Genomic DNA, 16841 nt, shown 5'->3' on the forward strand with positions numbered 1-16841 from the left:
TGAGGACTGATTCTTCAGACCGGTTTTCATCTGCCTCTATGGCTGAATAGAGGGTGCCTGAGAGCCGGACAGACGCCTTGCTTGTTCACACTTCTTAATACATCCAGAGCGCAGCCTCGAAAAGACATGTCTTCAGGCTCAGAAAATGAAAATGTATCATGAGAATGCTCCTCTTTCATTCCTCTCAAATAGTGATCAACCCCCTGGGAAAAATTACTCCAAATGTTGACTAGACAAGGTCTTTTGTTGTTCAAAGAACCAAAGAATATCATTTCCAAGCATCTTTGTTTCTGAGTCAGTGCGTTGTGTGATTCAAGCAACAGTGATTCATCCTCACTGGTATTCTTTAACCTGTGAAATACTGACAGAGAGAGAACGCAGGCACCGCAGATGCATTACGTCCCATGATTTGTTCTTTCCATTCCGTGCGAATTCCTTTTCCTTTAAGGGTCCCTAAGTCTTTAAATCAGAGAATAACATTGTCTGCTTCTAGCCTCACCGCCCACCCCCCAAAAGAGCATTCTCATTAAAACATTTTAACTGTGAACCTTTCTTGTGATTCATCTTTATCCATTGTGGATTTAATGTGTTTTAAATGGCTTTGTAAGTAACGGTTTGCAGGCATAAGAGGAATAGATGAGCTTTTGTTTCAGAAGCTATGACATTTTGGCAGAAGCAGCCACCATCGTAGCAGGATGGACTAGTAGGGGGAAGCCATGTGTCTGATTAGCAGAAGAGTAGTTTTGATGTCATCCTCTTTATCCAAGCCCAAGCTTTGGCACATAAGAAGAGACAGTGGGCAGGGTTCACACCTGTATCCCAGCACTGTTGGAGGTAGAGGCGGGAGGATTGCTTGAGTCTTAGGAATTTGAGACCAGCCTAGGCACCCTAGCAAGACCCCATCTGTACAAACCAAAAAAATTAGCCGAGCACAGTGACACACACCTGTAGTCCATCCCAGCTACTTGGGAGGCTGAAGCAGGAGAATGGCTTGAACCCAGGAGTTTGAGGCTGTGGTGAACCATGAAAAGAAAAAGAAGAGACCATGATTGGCATGGACTGGCTACAAGTACCATCTGCAGACTCCTTCCCCTTTTTATCTGGACAGCCTACTGTGTTCCTAACTCAAAACTACTTGCCTTTGGATTCTTAGAAGTTTTACAAGATGGCCGGTTGCTTGCCCGAATCACAGGGAACTAGTGTGGCCCGTCTGCGGAGAAGTTGGTTTCCTAATCCTGGAGTTCTTATGATCATGTGTTCTGAGTGTGTGGCTGGTAGTTTACAGTGGAATTGCTACAGTTTGCCTAGATTCCATTGTGTAAATCCATTCATTACCTAACATGTACTGTATTTAAGGGGTATAGACACCCAGCAGTTGCTAATTTACCTACAAGACAGCACCCAGTGAATTTCAAGTTAGGATCTGTTACCTTTGTCTATTTCCTCCAAATTTGGCAAATTACTTAGCAACCAGCCCATAGGATGATTTTTTCCCCCTTTTTATGATCACTGTCATCATCATCAATGTCATTGTCTTATTGTATTTACTGAGCTCAGCACAGGGGTTTTCTGTTTGTTCTGCAAGCAGTAATCTATTGAGGGAAACTGTATAAGGTGAAATAAATCACAAATATTAAATGCATCATAGAACAGGGGAGGGACATTTGTTTTCTTGTTAATGAGTTGACGTCCTATAAGTGGAATGAATAATTTAGAATTAATTTCCATATTTCCCCAATTAGGTACAAAGCAAAAATTATTGTATTATTATGGTTCATAAACTGTATTCATTCATGTAATCTTTATGTCCAAGGCACTGTGGTGGATTTTAAGGGTGATAAGTCAATATATCAATGTGGGTCTTACCTTCAAAGTTTGTAGTCTGATAAAGAGATTCGATTTTGTCTTAGCCTGGTTTGTACTGCTATAATAGAATGCCTCAGATGGGGTACTTTATAATGAACAGAAATGTGTTCAGGTCATGGTTCTGGAGGCTGGGGAGTCCAAGATCAAGGGGCTGGCATCTCGTCAGGGCCTTCCTGCTGTATCATCCATGGTGGAAGGCTGTTGGTGAAAGGAAGAGGAAAGCCATCAGCTCTGTGATAACAGCCTCGATCCGTTCATGAGGGTGGTTCCCTATGACCCAAACACCTCCCTTCAGGGCCCACCTCCCAACATCAGCCCAAGAGAGATCACGTGAACTTCAGGAGACATGTTCAAACCATAGCAGATTTGCACAGGGATAACTTTAGCACATAAGTAGAAGATAGCTGTTTCAATTAAAACACAGATAAAATCTTACTGGAAATAAAAGGACTGAGAGATGCCTTTCATGTGGGATTGCTAATAGCTTCTTGGAGGTGGTAACATTTAGGGTTAGCCATAAAGGCCAGTATGGGGAAGAGTCCAAAAAAGTGGGAAGATTCAGGACCGGTGTGGAAAACTGTAGCCAACGAGCAGTTCAAGGGCAGAAGCCAAGGAGTTGGAGAAGGCAGACAAAAGCTGAACTGCAGACAGTTTTGAGTGCAAATTGGAGAAATTAAGACTGCATTGCTTAGGCACTAAAGGTCAATGTAGAATTCAGGTCAAGGAGAATTGTATGATTAGAGCAATTTGGGAAAATGAGCCTACTGTGTCTTGTAAGGTGAATGGTAGACAGAAAACGGGTAGCAGGTATTCTAGCCAAGGAAGAGCTTGGGAATGGGAATACAAATGTCCCTCCCCTGTTCAACCCCAGGAATGGGACTGTGTTTGGAGAGAAAGGAGTGTGTTTTGAGGGGAAAAAGTGTACTTATTTGAGATTGTGGCGTATCTTGTATGCCAGGCACTTCGAGAGCACAATGGGCCTAGAGGTCAGCAAGCCGGGGACCACCTCTCCTGTCCTCTGGGGCCTTACCTGAGGTCAGAGTGGATGGTCGGACATCTTGTCCGTAACTGCTATGTCCCTGGCATGTCCAGTCCTACAGGCTGCAGGTGGAGCTTATAATATGGGGGCACAACCTAGCCCAGAGAGTCAGGGAGAATCTTCTGGAGGAAGCGATATTTGAGTTCCTGAAAGATGAATAGAGGGCGGTCGGTGGGGCAGGGGGGTGTGGGGAAGGGTGGAGGGAAGGAGCATACCTGGCCAGGGCCACACAGGTGCACAGGACCTGAGCTGCCCTAGAACCCAGGGAAAGTATCTCGGTGGGAGGTAGGGAGGCTAGGGAGAGGCTGGATTCTGGACTCTTCTTTGTCAGACTCATGAGCACTTTGGGACACTAAGCATCCCTGGCCCTGGACAGTAAATGTGTAACTTCCTGCTACGGTCTAAATGGGCCACATCCTTCCCAAATTCATATGTTGAAGCCTATCCCGTGAGGTGGTGCAATTAGGAGGAGGGGCTTCTGGGAAGTGATAGGTCACAAGGTGTATCTCTTTCAAGCGGGACTCATGCCCTCAGAAGAGAGACCCCAGAGAGCACGCTTGCCCCATCTACCATGTGAGAGCACAGCCAGAAGGACCATCTGTGAGCAGCGGGCCCTCACCCGACCCTGAATCTGCCAGGGCCTTGATTTTGGCCTTCTTAGCATCTAGAACTCTGACAGACACGTTTCTGTTTCTAAACTCCTCAGTTTATGGCATTTTGCCTTAGCAGCCCAAATGGACTCACGCTCCCCACCCTCCTCCACCTTTTTCCTAGCTTCCTGGCAACTATACCTCGCAACCTGTCCCAACACATTCACAGCGTCCCCTGTGTGGTGGGCAACACCACCCCATGGAGATGACTACAGCGTAGACAGTGGGTAGGGGCTGGAATAGGGGGCAAAGAGGTCAGGGGGTTCCACCACTCACACCCGGTGGGGACTTTTTCTCTGTGAGGAGCTGGGGGAGGAGAATTGCATGATGGGATTTGCCCATGGAGAAGATAAGACTGTTCTGGAGAGAAACAGGATTTGGCAAAGGTGTGGGGTTTTATGTTTTTGGTTTTTGTTTGTTTGTTTGTTTGTTTTTGGGTGGGAGGGAGTTGGGGAGTAACAGGGATAAAAATTGCAAGCTCCAGAGGACGAGGACATGTCAGCGGATGGGATCACTTATTCGTCTGTGCTGATTTGCTGTCCTGAGCACACATGGGTTCTTATTACACTCTTAATTGCCATTCAGAAAGATGTGTCCACCCCACCCCCAAAGAAGCACAGGGATATGGTACCATTTGAGACAAACTGGGTGCTTTCAAAGCCTGGGGGACCCAGGTCTAACAGAAGATCACCCTCAGAATCCCCAGGGCTACCTGAACCTGTCCCTCAGATGTCTACCCACACCCAGAGCCCCTGAAGGAAATGTCCCTTGACCAGGGGCCGAGGTCCCTAGAGTGCCTTCATTTGATACTGTGTTGATGATGTCACAAAGACGATGACTTTTTTCTAGAAAATTCTCCACCATCCGTGGAGAAAGACTCAGGTACATAGCAACAGAGTTTTTGGGCAAGACAGCACAATTACTAGGAAGATTTGTTTTTGAGAAGGTGTGGGCGCCTGGTTCACTCCCTAGAATGCGTCCAAGATTTTTGCTTTGCATATTTTTGTGTGGTTTCGAAGAGGCTTTTCAAAGCGCTCCTTTGCTGATGAAGTTTGTGATGATTCATTTCAAGTTTCAAAAATAAATTTTTCCACTCAAGCAATTCAGCAAACCAGATTTCTTCCAACCATCACAGCTGCATGCTTGCTCCCAGGGTCTGCCTGCAGCCCCTCCCCTTTGATCTGAGAAGGGAGTCTAGGTTAAACCCAGGAGGTCACCTTCACGGGGACGGAAGTCCATCAGGAGCCCTAGTGTCGGCCACATCGGATTTTCCATGTGTGCCTGTTCGGCATAGCTGAGCTCCTTGAAGTGGAATGCGGTTACTGGCAAAAGAGCGGAAACTCAGTTTTGATTTTTAAAAAGGAAATTTTCAGATTTTTCTTGAAGAAATTGAAAAGGGAGATGAGGGGAAAGGAAATATACTGAAAAAGTTTCCTAAAAAACTGTTCTTGATTTGCCAGGGTCCACATCACGGAAACTGTTCCCTTTTTAGGAAGAAAAAGTACCATATGGATCTTACAAGTAGCACTAATTAAGCAGAAGGGCATTCAACGTTTTTGGAGAAGGCTGTGTTATATTTTCTAGTAAATGTGCTACTATAAAATCAGGCATTTTTTAAATACTGAAATTATAGTGTACATGTATAAAAAACAAAACCTAGCATATTTCCCTCTGCCTATGACATTGTTGGGCTACGTTAGCTTAAACTGTTTTTGACCTATATGTTGTTACTGTAAATGTGGGTGTTTCATATCATGCAAATCCTGACGACTTGCCTTGTTGCACATTAGGCTAATTTTGGGCGAGACTGCCAGTGTTCTCTGACTGCAACTTCTTAAACTGAATTATTCACTCATTAAATAAATAAATAAATAAAGATAGGGCCAGGTGCCATGGCTCACGCCTGTAATCCCAGCACTTTGGGAGGCCAGGGCGGGAAGATTGCTTGAGCCCAGGAGTTTGAAATCAGCCTGGGCAACATAGTGAGACCTTGTCTCTACCAAAAAAATAAGAAAGAAAATAGAGCCAGGCGTGAGGTCACACGAAATGCATTCCAAGGAAAATGAACCTGGTCTGGGCTTTGAGGACACCGTCCTTAAGGACACGGACACAGTGTTGAAGGGAGAGGAAGCATGAACTAAGCAGAGAAGAGAGTTTTGGGTTTCGGGAGCAGCACGGCTCTCAGAGAAAGAAGGCGTTTGTTGGAAGCCGAGGGGTCGGAGTGGACTGTGGGACCCAGATGGCCTTGGATGACGAGGGTGGAGACAGAGAGGCCAGGCCTTTCCAGACCTCTTGGGGTATGACTGTAATGGAAGCCACTGACGGGTTATGAGCAAGGAGTCACACGACCTGATTTACTTTAACACAACCACACAGGCAAGGATGGCCGCTGGAGTCCAGTGGGCAGCCTGTTGTGTGGCCTAGTGGAGTAAAAACTGTGGTGGAGAAAGTGGGTGGATTGGAGGTAGAACTGGAATTATCCGGTACTGGATGAACACACCCCTACTCAACCTGGTGGTACCGCATCCTCAGTCTGTCAGGAGAGGGTGTCGTTGCAGTCACAGTGACCGACACAACACGGTCTTCAAATGTGAGGCATGTGAAACTTTGTGTTTCCCTGTAAAGCCACTGACAGTACCGTGTGCCATGTAGAAAAGGTCTAGAACAAATTAAAAAGATTTGGAGATGAGCATTCAGTGCTACATGGGACAGAAAATAGGACATAGTGACTCCATGCAGCCCCTGGCATCAGGAAGACCAGCAGAGAGGACAGGTGTGCTGTAGGTTCATAAAACCCTGAAGACTATAAATGAAATCATAGAACTTGCTCCCTAGGAACCAGAAAGAACATTCTGGAAGTTTTTTGGATTTATGCACTTGAAACTACAGCTCAATAACCTAAAGAACTGGTTACTAACCCAGTCATAATACGCTTAAAATAGAACCAGGTTTCCAAGTTCAAGTGCAAGATTTTTTTCTTTTCTGGTTTGGTTTGTTTTAAACACAGTTCTGTAATGAACTGCCGCCAAGCTCTGACTTTGGCAATTACTTTTCTGTATAATGACAATGTTCTGCCTCACACATCCTGAAACACAGAATGGGGCTGGAAGTGTCCTTCTTTCCATTCAGTTAAATATTTCTTATGTTTCAATGTCTGTTTTAATAAACTCTGTGTTCCATGTATTTTAAACAGTTGGGTTTGCTGTAATGTTCCAAGCCAGAGTCCCCAGATTTCACCTGAGCAGGAAGGTTTTTTTATTGTTTGAGTCAAGCTCTCACTCTGTCACCCGGGCTGCAGTGCAGTGGCATAGTCGTGGCTCACCACAGCCTCGACTTCTGACCTCCTGGGCTCAGGCGATCCTTCCAACTCAGCCTCCTGGGTAGCTGGCATGTACCACCACGCCCAGCTAATTTTTTAAATATTTTATAGTGACGAGGTCTCAGTATGTCACCCAGACTGGTCTTGAACTCCTGGGCTCTAGCAAAGCTCGGCCTCCCGAAGTGCTGGGATTACAGGTGTGAGCCACTGCACCCAGCCGTGAATTGGAAGTTGAATCAAGGTGTGTTGGCTAGGGAATCTTGGAGGCTCAGCCCAGGAAAGATTTATATCTCACCTGTGTCTCTATCCAGTGCAGGTGTGTTTGTTTACGGGTGTATTGAGTATATTCTTCTTATGTTTCATGTTCTTGATGATGTGGCATTAGGGGCTTTCCTTCTGGAAAGACTGCCTCTCCCAGGCTAGCACAATAAGATGGTGCACAATTATAAGACAGTGCACAATTCGCCTGCATGTGTGCCTTTGTTCTACAAACCAACCAAGCCAGAGCCCACACCCCAGCCATCTCTTTGGTCACATTCTCACACACCACATCACCCCAGGGCCAGGTACTGGACGTCCAGGGACAACCCTGATAGCCCAGAGTCCACCAGAATTATTCAAATTATCCAACTCTGAATCTATTCAGTGTACCTGCCCTGCTTCACCCATTCTTCCTGCAAGAACCCCAGTAAGCATTCTGGGCCATGCTCTACCCTCTCCCCCTGCCTCCCAGCTGACCTGGCTGCTGGTGTGGCCCTGCCTGGTGTGCTTTGTCTCCAGTTTGTAGAGTCTGTGAGGATAACCTTCTTTATATAATACGATAGCCCCAAATCTGAGTGGGCTTGCATGTAACATTTGCCTGTTCCAAAGAAGTCACCAGGAGGTCCCAGAAGGAAAAGACTTCAATTTATTAGAAATCATGGGAGACACCAATGGCAGCCAGTTGGTGAAGAATCCATGCCTCGGAATAGTACAAGCAGTTTTATAATCAAGCAAGTTAATTATTAAAGTTGCTCTGTGGTGTTTACAGTTACATTAAGAGTGCCGCCTAAAAAGAAATGAATAGACACTTCTCAAAAGAAGATATATGGGTAGCCAACAGGCACATGCAAAAGTCCTTAGCCTCACTAATCATCAGAGAAAATGCACATCAAAACCACATTGAGACACCACCTACTCCCAGTAATAATGGCCATCAATAATAAAACAAACAACAAGCCGGGCTCGGTGGCTCATCTTGTAATCCTGTGCCTTTGGGAGGCTGAGGTGAGTGGATTGCCTGAGCCTGTGGGTTCGAGACCCGCCTGGGCAGGTGAGACCTCATCTCTACAATAAATCAAAAAAATTAGCCGGGCATGGTAGCGTGCGCCTGTAGTTCCAGCTACTTGGAAGGCTGAGGTGGAAGGATCACCAGAGCCCAGCAGGTCGAGGCTGCGGTGGCCGGAAGTGGCCACTGCACTCCAGTCTGGGTGATAGTGAGACTCTAACTCAAAACAAACAAACAAACAAACAAACAAAAACAGAGACTGGTGAGTATACAGAGAAAAGAGAACATTTCTATACCGCTGGTGGGACTGCAAACTAGTTCAACGTCTGTGGAAAACACTGTGGCCATTTCTTTTCTTTCTTTTTAAAATTTATTTAATTTTTATTTTATCTATCTATTTATTTATTTATTTATTGAATTGGAGTGTCACTCTGTTGCCCAGACTGATGTGCAGTAGCATACTCACAGCCACCCCAGTATTGACCTGCTAGGCTCTGGCAATCCTTCCACCTCAGCCTTCCAAGTAGCCAGAACTACAGGCGCACGATACCATGCCCTGCTAATTTATTTATTTACTTATTGTAGAGACGAGGTCTCACCAAGTTGCTCAGGCTGGTCTCGAACCCGTGGGCTCAGGCAATTCACTTACCTCAGCCTCCCAAAGTACTGGGATTACAGGCTGAGCCACCAAGCCCGGCCAAGGTGATTTCTAAACGAACTAGAAATTGACCTTCCATATGATCCAGCAATCCCCCTACTGGGAATATATCCGGGAGAACTCAAATCATCCTACAAAAAAGATACCTGCACACACGTCTTTTGCAGCACTATTCACAATAGCAAAAACATGGAACCAATCCTGTTGCCTATTGAAACTGGATTGGATTTTTAAAAAGTTTCCACACAATGGAATATTATGCAGTCATAAAGAAGGACAAGCATGGTCTTCATAGCTACTTGGATGGATTTAGAGTCTACCATCATCATCAGTGATCTATCACAGAAACAAAGAACAGATTACCACATGTTCTCACTCATAAATGAACCCTGAACATTTACCATAATTCCATAAGAAAGGGATTGACAGTAGCAAGATACTGCCAGGGTGGGACAGAGGGGAAACACAACATTAGTAAGGGTACCTGATCTCAAACCAGGCAAAGTAGTGACCAAAGCGAGGCCCAAACTTTACCTGTACAATGTCTACCTGTACACCCATTTCTGAATTGTGCCCCACATCTTTAAACTAAAATATTAAAAAATAATGTATCCTTATAGAATATATATTTAAAAAGAATGACGTCTATGTTCTTTTCAGCTTGGCTTAATCTTCTGTGCCCCATGACTCATTACTGAGAATGTGAATATCCTGCAGAGACTAGTCTTGGCCAGAGGCTACCCCCTGCAGGAGACAGAAGAAACAAGCCTCGTATGGGGGAATACCCACTGGACAACACCTCACAAACTTTCTTCCTTTGTGACATGACAGTTATTTCCACATCTGCCTCTCTTAACCCGGTGAAAACAGACTCCAATCCACTTCAACACTGTGGTCCATTGAGTGTACCCTCAGTCTCAACTCGGGGAGGGGAGAAAGAAGATGGTTTGCAGGACTGTTAGCACTCACCTGTGTCTGGCAAGAAGCAATCCATCCCTCATGTCACATTCAATAGGCAATAACTAGTCATGGGCCCCATGGGGGTGCAGGGCACAGGAGGTGTCACCCGCTGTGCACCCAGGAAGAAGAAGACTCATTGGTGGCCTCACTAGGTGACTGTCTGGTGTCAGCAGTTAGGTTTACTTTCCATCATTTTGACATCCTTCTTCAAATCTATTTTCAGTATACAAAAGTGAAAAAAGAGAAAGTTTGAAAGTTGAGATTCTTGCTCTTACCTTTATCCAGCAGGAATAGCAACAGAGCAGACACAATCCAGCAACAGGCTTATAGGACCAGGAACCCGACCCAGCCCCGCTGGTTACGAATGTCATTATAATCACTAACACTTGTATAAACCCTGCCTTTTATAAAGCACCCTCCAGTATGGTACGCCACTCTTTACAGAGAAAGGGGGGAAAAAAATCTATTTTTCCTTCATGAGTTCGTAATGTTGGAAGCAGAAAGAATAGTTGTGATTGCAGCATGGGCATGAGCAGGCTACGTTCTGACAGTTTACGTGTGAGTTATGTGAAACTTGGAATATGTCTTCAGTCTTGATTGAGATCTGAGAGTAGCTAGTGGGCCTGCACCTCCTAGGAGGCTCCAGAGTCTGGAGAGGCCCAAGAGTGAGGCAGGGGAGGGCGCTGGCTCAGTTAATATTCTGGAATCTGGGTGTTCTGAAATAGTGCTGCCAGGAGCTCCTGAAGCTATGGGGGAGGGGAGGGAAAGTGGGAGAAGCCCTGCCTCTGTTCTATGACCCAAGTGTCTTGGCGAATGTCTTGGCGTCAAGGAAAGGGTACCACCTTCTACTTGACTACCCCTACTGAGTCGCTTGGTGACCAATTCAGGTGTCCTGCTGTTCTTACTCCCTCAAAAGTATACATACCAGCTCCCCCCATCTGTTCCCATGCTCACGAAACCCGTCTCCTCCAGCCACACAGTTCTATACTATAACTTTGTCTTCAAGTTTTGCCTTCGTCAGGGCTATTTCTGAATACATTTTGTGGTTTAGCTGGGTAATGATGTCATGTTTTTAATGAGCACTTAATTGAAATGAGATCTTTATAAAATGGCATCAACCTAGCTCTTTGGTATATTTTGAAATATGCTCCTTGATCATTCTGTTTAAAAAATGAGACATACTTTTCTTACAAATTGTGGCTTTTCCCACAAATATTTTCAAAGAGGTTTTTGCAGGCAACATTTTTGGGCTGTTAGTGCTGATGTGGGAAGTCCGTGTGGTTTGGTCCCTGTTGTTCAGAATAGTCTGCTTGAGTGACTAGGTTTCCAGACCTCGCTTGGTTAATCCTACATTGTGTCGGCCCTGAGTCCAGCCAGGTTTTATGAATAATAGAAATCTGGAAGAATGGGCTCGCCAGCTGCCTTGGGTCCATATACCCTGTATTGTCTTTAAGATAAGGTGCTGGCTACCCAGGAGAGGATTTCTGTCTCTCTTTTTTTGTGATGTTTTCTAGTTCATAATAAGCACCATTATTATATTGGTTTTATGGCACATGCAATCACAGATCATTCTGAATGCGACTTGGTGTTTGATTGAGCCAAACAGATGGGAAATTTGTCCTACTCTTTTTTTTCCCCCTTGGGAATTGTTCCCTGAGTCACTGGGACTGGTACTGCCCTCACCCAGGGGTGACCATGATCCCGCAGTCCCAAAAGGCTCCTGATCTCAGACCTGCCCAGGTAGAAGCCTGTTCACCTGTTCTGATGCAATGCACGGGTTAATCCTTCTCACCTTTCCGTCCTCTTTAAGCCTTTGTGTGCCGATGATGGGTTTCTGCTAGGAAGAACTAGGACCCCATTAAGATAGGAAAATAGAGGTCTGGTGTGGCCATGTCTCTTTAACTGCACTGTGGGTAGATTTCTTCCATGGAGACCTTTTTAAAGTCTCCCAAAGTCTGATCCCTGCTGATCTCGCCCAGCCCCACCCCCACTCCATTGGCTCACCTTTCCACCCTGACTCGGCTTCCCTGCCCATGCAGGCTGATTTCCTTTTTGCCTGAAATGTCCTTTTCCCTCCCAACAACAGCCCCCACTGCCCAAATAACCATCCATCCCACCCCACGCTGCTTTCTCTGAAATAATGTCCTCACTCTGGTTTACATAGATAGTAGATAAACGCCGTTCTGAAGGCTGGCTTGGGGAACCCAGGCTTGAGGGGCTTTTCCCCCTTTAGAAAAAAATCCACTTGTGATCTTAAATATCTGACTAGAATAAAAACAGCGAGATGACAGCAACGAGGTGTGGTGGACTCCTAACAGTGCAGTTAAGATTAAGCAAAGGGGAACAGTTTATTGTGTCAGCTTCAGGAATAAACTGGACAACCGAATTGGGCTTTTCCAGCCTTGAATGGCCAGCAGGCTGTGGTTTACGAATGTATGTGTCCACAACCGTGTTCTGAGAACTTCTTTTCTTCAGGACTAGCTTATTAGCAGGTTTTAACAAGGCAGGATGCCCACAGGTGTTTGCCTCCAAAACAGTTGAAATAGAATCAGCTATTCCGTGGGGGACTTTCCCCCATAGGGCGTACAGGCTGGGGACTGTGACTTGTTTGAAGGATGCAGTCTTTTCAGAGGCTCTTGGCAAGTCCCAGAGCCTCAGCTTGGTTTGGGAGTTTCTCCTTCAAGGGGATAAATCATTTCCAGATGGTATTAGTTTGGGCTGGGGAAGGAGAGACTCTTTCCTAAACCGAAAGCTCAAATGCAATGTTGAATTACCCCTCCACAATGATGAACTGAAATATTAGGTTTATCCTGTCTTCAATAACGTTCAATGCTCAGATTACCTGAAGTGTAAACATGTCTCTGAATGCCAGCAGCATTCACCATCATGACAAGTCAGAAATGAATGCATTGTAAAGCTCTGGAAACTACAGTTGGAAACGTCCTTCAAGTTCTCTGTTTTTTTCTGCCGAATTGCCAGCATCGTGCACTGTAGTCTTGGGGGTCTCTCTCCAGGGAAGTGCTCTCTTTCCAAGTTAACATTCAGTCTCGAGGTGATCAGAGTTTGCCCCCTTGCAAAAGCCATTCAGCTTTGTGAATTGCTTTTCTCTGTGCTAAAATTTCACAGTTTTCTCTCTCCTGATGGTGTAGAGCAGGAGTCCCCAACCCCAGGCCAAGAACCAGTCGGTTCGTGGCCTGTTAGGAGCCAGGCCACACAGGAGGTGAGAGGCAGGTGAGCGAGCGAAACTCCATCTGTATTGACAGCTGCTCTCCATTGCTGACATCACTGCCCGAGCTCCACCTCCTGGCAGATCAGCACCAGCATTGAATTCTCACGGGAGTGCAAACCCTATTGTGAACTGTGCATGCGAGGGATCTAGGTTGCAGTTCCTTATGAGAATCTAATGCCTGATGACCTGAGGTGGAGCTCAGGCGGTGATGCGAGCACTGGGGAGCAGCTGCAAATACAGCTGACTGTGAGCAGTGAGGTCTGACTGCACAGAGGCCATCATAAATCAATTGCTTGCAGACTCCTATGAAAATCCTCTCAGTGAATGGCAAGTGAGTTGATATAGCCCGATTGCACAGCTGCATCTGGTAGCAGGTTTTAAGTCAGAATCCGACACTTATTTTAGTCCATGTATGGCCCGCCCGTTATTTTATTTACCACTTCCATTCGTGCCTTTTAAAAAAAATGGTGAGCAATATAATTACTGTATTATATATTACAATGTAGTACTAATAGAAATAAAGTGCACAATAATTGTCATGCACTTGAATCATCCTGAAACTCTATCCCCTGCCCCTGGTTGGTGGAAAAATTATCTTCCGTGAAACAGGTCCCTGACGCCAAACAGGTGGAGGACCGCTGATATAGAGGGTTATCTCCCACTCATTCTCTCCTCCTGAGCCTGACTGGAGAGACGAGAGCATCCTGTGCTAGACAGTCTTCCTTCAGAATGTGGCATCGGTACTTACTCGAGCTCCTCCTTTCTTTTTCCTCTGAGGCAGTGGTTCTCAGCCAGAGTTGATTTTGCCTCCCAAGGACACTTGGCAGTGTCTGGAGAGATTTTGAGTTGACATAACTAGGGTGGATGCTCCTGGCGTCTGGTGGTGGAGGCTGAGTATGCTGCCACACAGTCTGCAACCACAGGGCAGCTCCCTCAGCAAAGAGCCATCTGGTGAAATGCCTGTAGTGCCGAGGCTGAGGAACTCGGGACTGGTGAAGTGCCTCACACGACTCACAGTGAGGGGTCAGGTCCCAAGGGCCTCCGGCTGCTGCTCTGGATGGCTTTACTGTGTGTATTTCCTCATGTGGTACACGATTTCTGTCATGTGAGTCTAATTTTCTGTTCTAGAAATTTCCTTCCTGGTAGGTGTTGGTATTTCAAATGAGTATTTCTTAGCCTAATTATTTTTGCCTTTGAAGTGATCTCCTTTTATTTGTTGGGGTCCATTTTGTCACGCAGTTAATGAACACAGACTCTTGCTTAAAGACTCTATAGTTTCTTGCTGTGTGACCTCGGACATGCGATTTAACTTCTCTTTGTTGCATCTCATCTGAAATATGCAGATAATGAGGCTATTCCATATAGTTGTTAAGTGTTAAAGGAGCTTATGTATGCAAAGCACCTTAGAGCTGTGCCTATTATATAGTAAGTGCTTAGAAAAGATACACTTTCAACATAGAATTTCTTAGAATGTCTGACAATTTTCTGTTTATTGCATGTATATCCATAAAATATGAAACAGTCTAAGCCCTCCCTATTAGACAAATGCTTTGTATATTTCATTTCTTTTAGTTCATGAATCAAGCAACATTAGAAATATTGGTATTAAAAGGAAATTCAAAAAGTTGTCAGGCCGGGCTCAGTGGCTCAGCCTGTCATCCCAGCACTTTGGGAGGCCAAGGCAAATGGATTGCCTGAGCCCACGGGTTCGAGACCAGCCTGGGCTACTTGGCGAGACCTCATCTCTACAATAAACCAAAAATTAGCCAAATGTGGTAGCGTGTGCCTGTAGTTCTGGCTACTTGGAAGGCTGAAGTGGAAGGATCGCCGGAGCCCAGCAGGTCGACACTGGGGTGGCCGTGAGTGTGCCACTGTACTCCAGCCTGGGTGACAGAGTGAAACTCCAACTAAAAAAAAAAAGTTGTTAATACATAACTACAAAATTCTATTTTTAGCTTCATCTTCCAGTTCTTTCTAACTCTTCCATCTGATCAAAGTTCTCTCTAGGCTGTCTTAGAGTTTAAAGCAGGTAGACTGTCAAGGCACACAGACTGTGACTCGCCTCAATTAAAATGGCTTCTCTGCATTCTTGAGCATGTAGGACGAGATGGGGACTAGGAAATACATCTCAAGCTAAAGGGAGGATGCAGAGGATCTGAAAATGTTGAAAACCAAGTAATGGCAGAGCTAGAACAAGAAAGCAGGGCTGCAACAAAATATTCTACCTCTGATTACTGGGATTTTTCTCCACTAACCCTAATTCCTTCTCTCCATCTCATTGTTTCTTTCTCTTGTAGTCATGTTGCATTGCTGTCTGTTCTTCATCTTGTGAGCTTAAAATACGAATCACTTGGTCCCAAGTGTCTGTGTTCTAATTAGTATTCCTGTATTAATGTAGTGGCCGAAAGTTCAATCCGAGAGACCACCAAGAGCCAATTCCGATGAAAATTCAAGAGGGTCTTTATTTACAAGCTTGAGCCTGGACCTCTGTCACCAACCGACACAGCGGAGTACATTCAGAGGCTCTGATTTCTTTAAGCAGATGCCTTTTATGCTTTTACACAAAGGGAGGAGGAGTTTGGGGGGCTTTCCAGTTTTGTTACCATTTAATTGGGCAGTTCCTCTGGTGGTCAGCTTAATCGTGGAGGATTGGCTAGCCTGACTCGGGCTGACCTTGGTCCACTAGCTAGGGAAGTTGCAGAGACATCTGGAAACTTAGGTGATTACCCCCTGCCACCTGATTGGTTGCTGCTAAGGGAAAGTGAGATAAGGGAAGAATAACTGGAGCTTTGCAGTTTTTCCCATAACTGGAACTTTAAACAGTTACAGGTTATGTTTTAAGACAGAAAACTAAAAACTAAAAATGACTGTGCTATTGTCCACAAGCCAATTACATATTTATTGGGTTATAGCATGCTCTTAACCTAAGTCTATGGTATACTTTATTACTGTCCTCTCACCTCCTTTCAACATGCATTCTTAAATCTCATCGAAGTATCAATGCTGACTTCAGTTCCCCTTCAGTATTGTAAAAATACTGAGAGTTTTTTGGGAAAGTGACTAGAATTAATTACATCCTCTCACCCTGTTCATTGTCACTGCCTCCCTTCTTCTCTGCTGCCCACATTTGTGAAAGGGAAGAGGAAATGCAGGTAGGAGAGCACTGAATGGAAAAACGAAAATTATAGGCCCTCGGATATATGGGTAAGAGGGCAGTCCATTCCTGTGCTGTTTAATGCAAACTACCACTAAATTAATCTGATGTCCTTTATGAAAATGAAACCTATTAAAATATTTTATGATAAAACATAAATTGGGGTGAATGATTACCTTGTATCAAGTGTACAGATGATTATGCACAGCAAATTACAATACAATTGAATTTATTAAACTATCACTTTATCAATAAGTATATACCAATTGTATAAGGAGATATGAAACTAAAATTAAACATTACTTTAAAAAAATCTAGTATATGTTTTCACCATAAGAAAATTCGATACGGACAGGTCCTTTTTTGTTATCCTTTCAACAATACTTCTAGATGTCTGGCAAAATTGTGTGTGCCTAATTGTGTGTAAATTGCTAAATTTGAGGTAAAAAAATCATTTTTTCCCTAAAATACTCATGCAGATACTCTGTTGGGTTTTAGTGCACTCTGCTATTCACTATTCACTTTTTTTTTCTTTTTTGGGATGGAGTCTCACTCCATCGCCCAGGCTGTAGTGCAGTGGCACACTTAACAGCCACCTCAGTGTTGACCTGCTGGGCTCTGGTGAGCCTTCTGCCTCAACCTTCCAAGTAGCCGTAACTACAGGTAGCCGTAACTACAGCCGTAACTACAAGTGGGTAA

General features: G+C 44.9%; 1 protein-coding gene across 2 annotated transcripts in view; it reads left to right on the forward strand.

The window, feature by feature from the left end:
- Positions 1-16841, forward strand: part of LOC103260518 (phospholipid-transporting ATPase IB) — a 549519-nt gene that overhangs the window by 385378 nt on the left and 147300 nt on the right. The gene's annotated exons all lie outside the window — the stretch shown is intronic.

The sequence above is a fragment of the Carlito syrichta genome, unplaced genomic scaffold, assembly GCF_000164805.1.
Source record: "Carlito syrichta isolate Samal-C Ts95f unplaced genomic scaffold, Tarsius_syrichta-2.0.1 Scaffold303232, whole genome shotgun sequence".
NCBI lineage: Eukaryota > Metazoa > Chordata > Mammalia > Primates > Tarsiidae > Carlito > Carlito syrichta.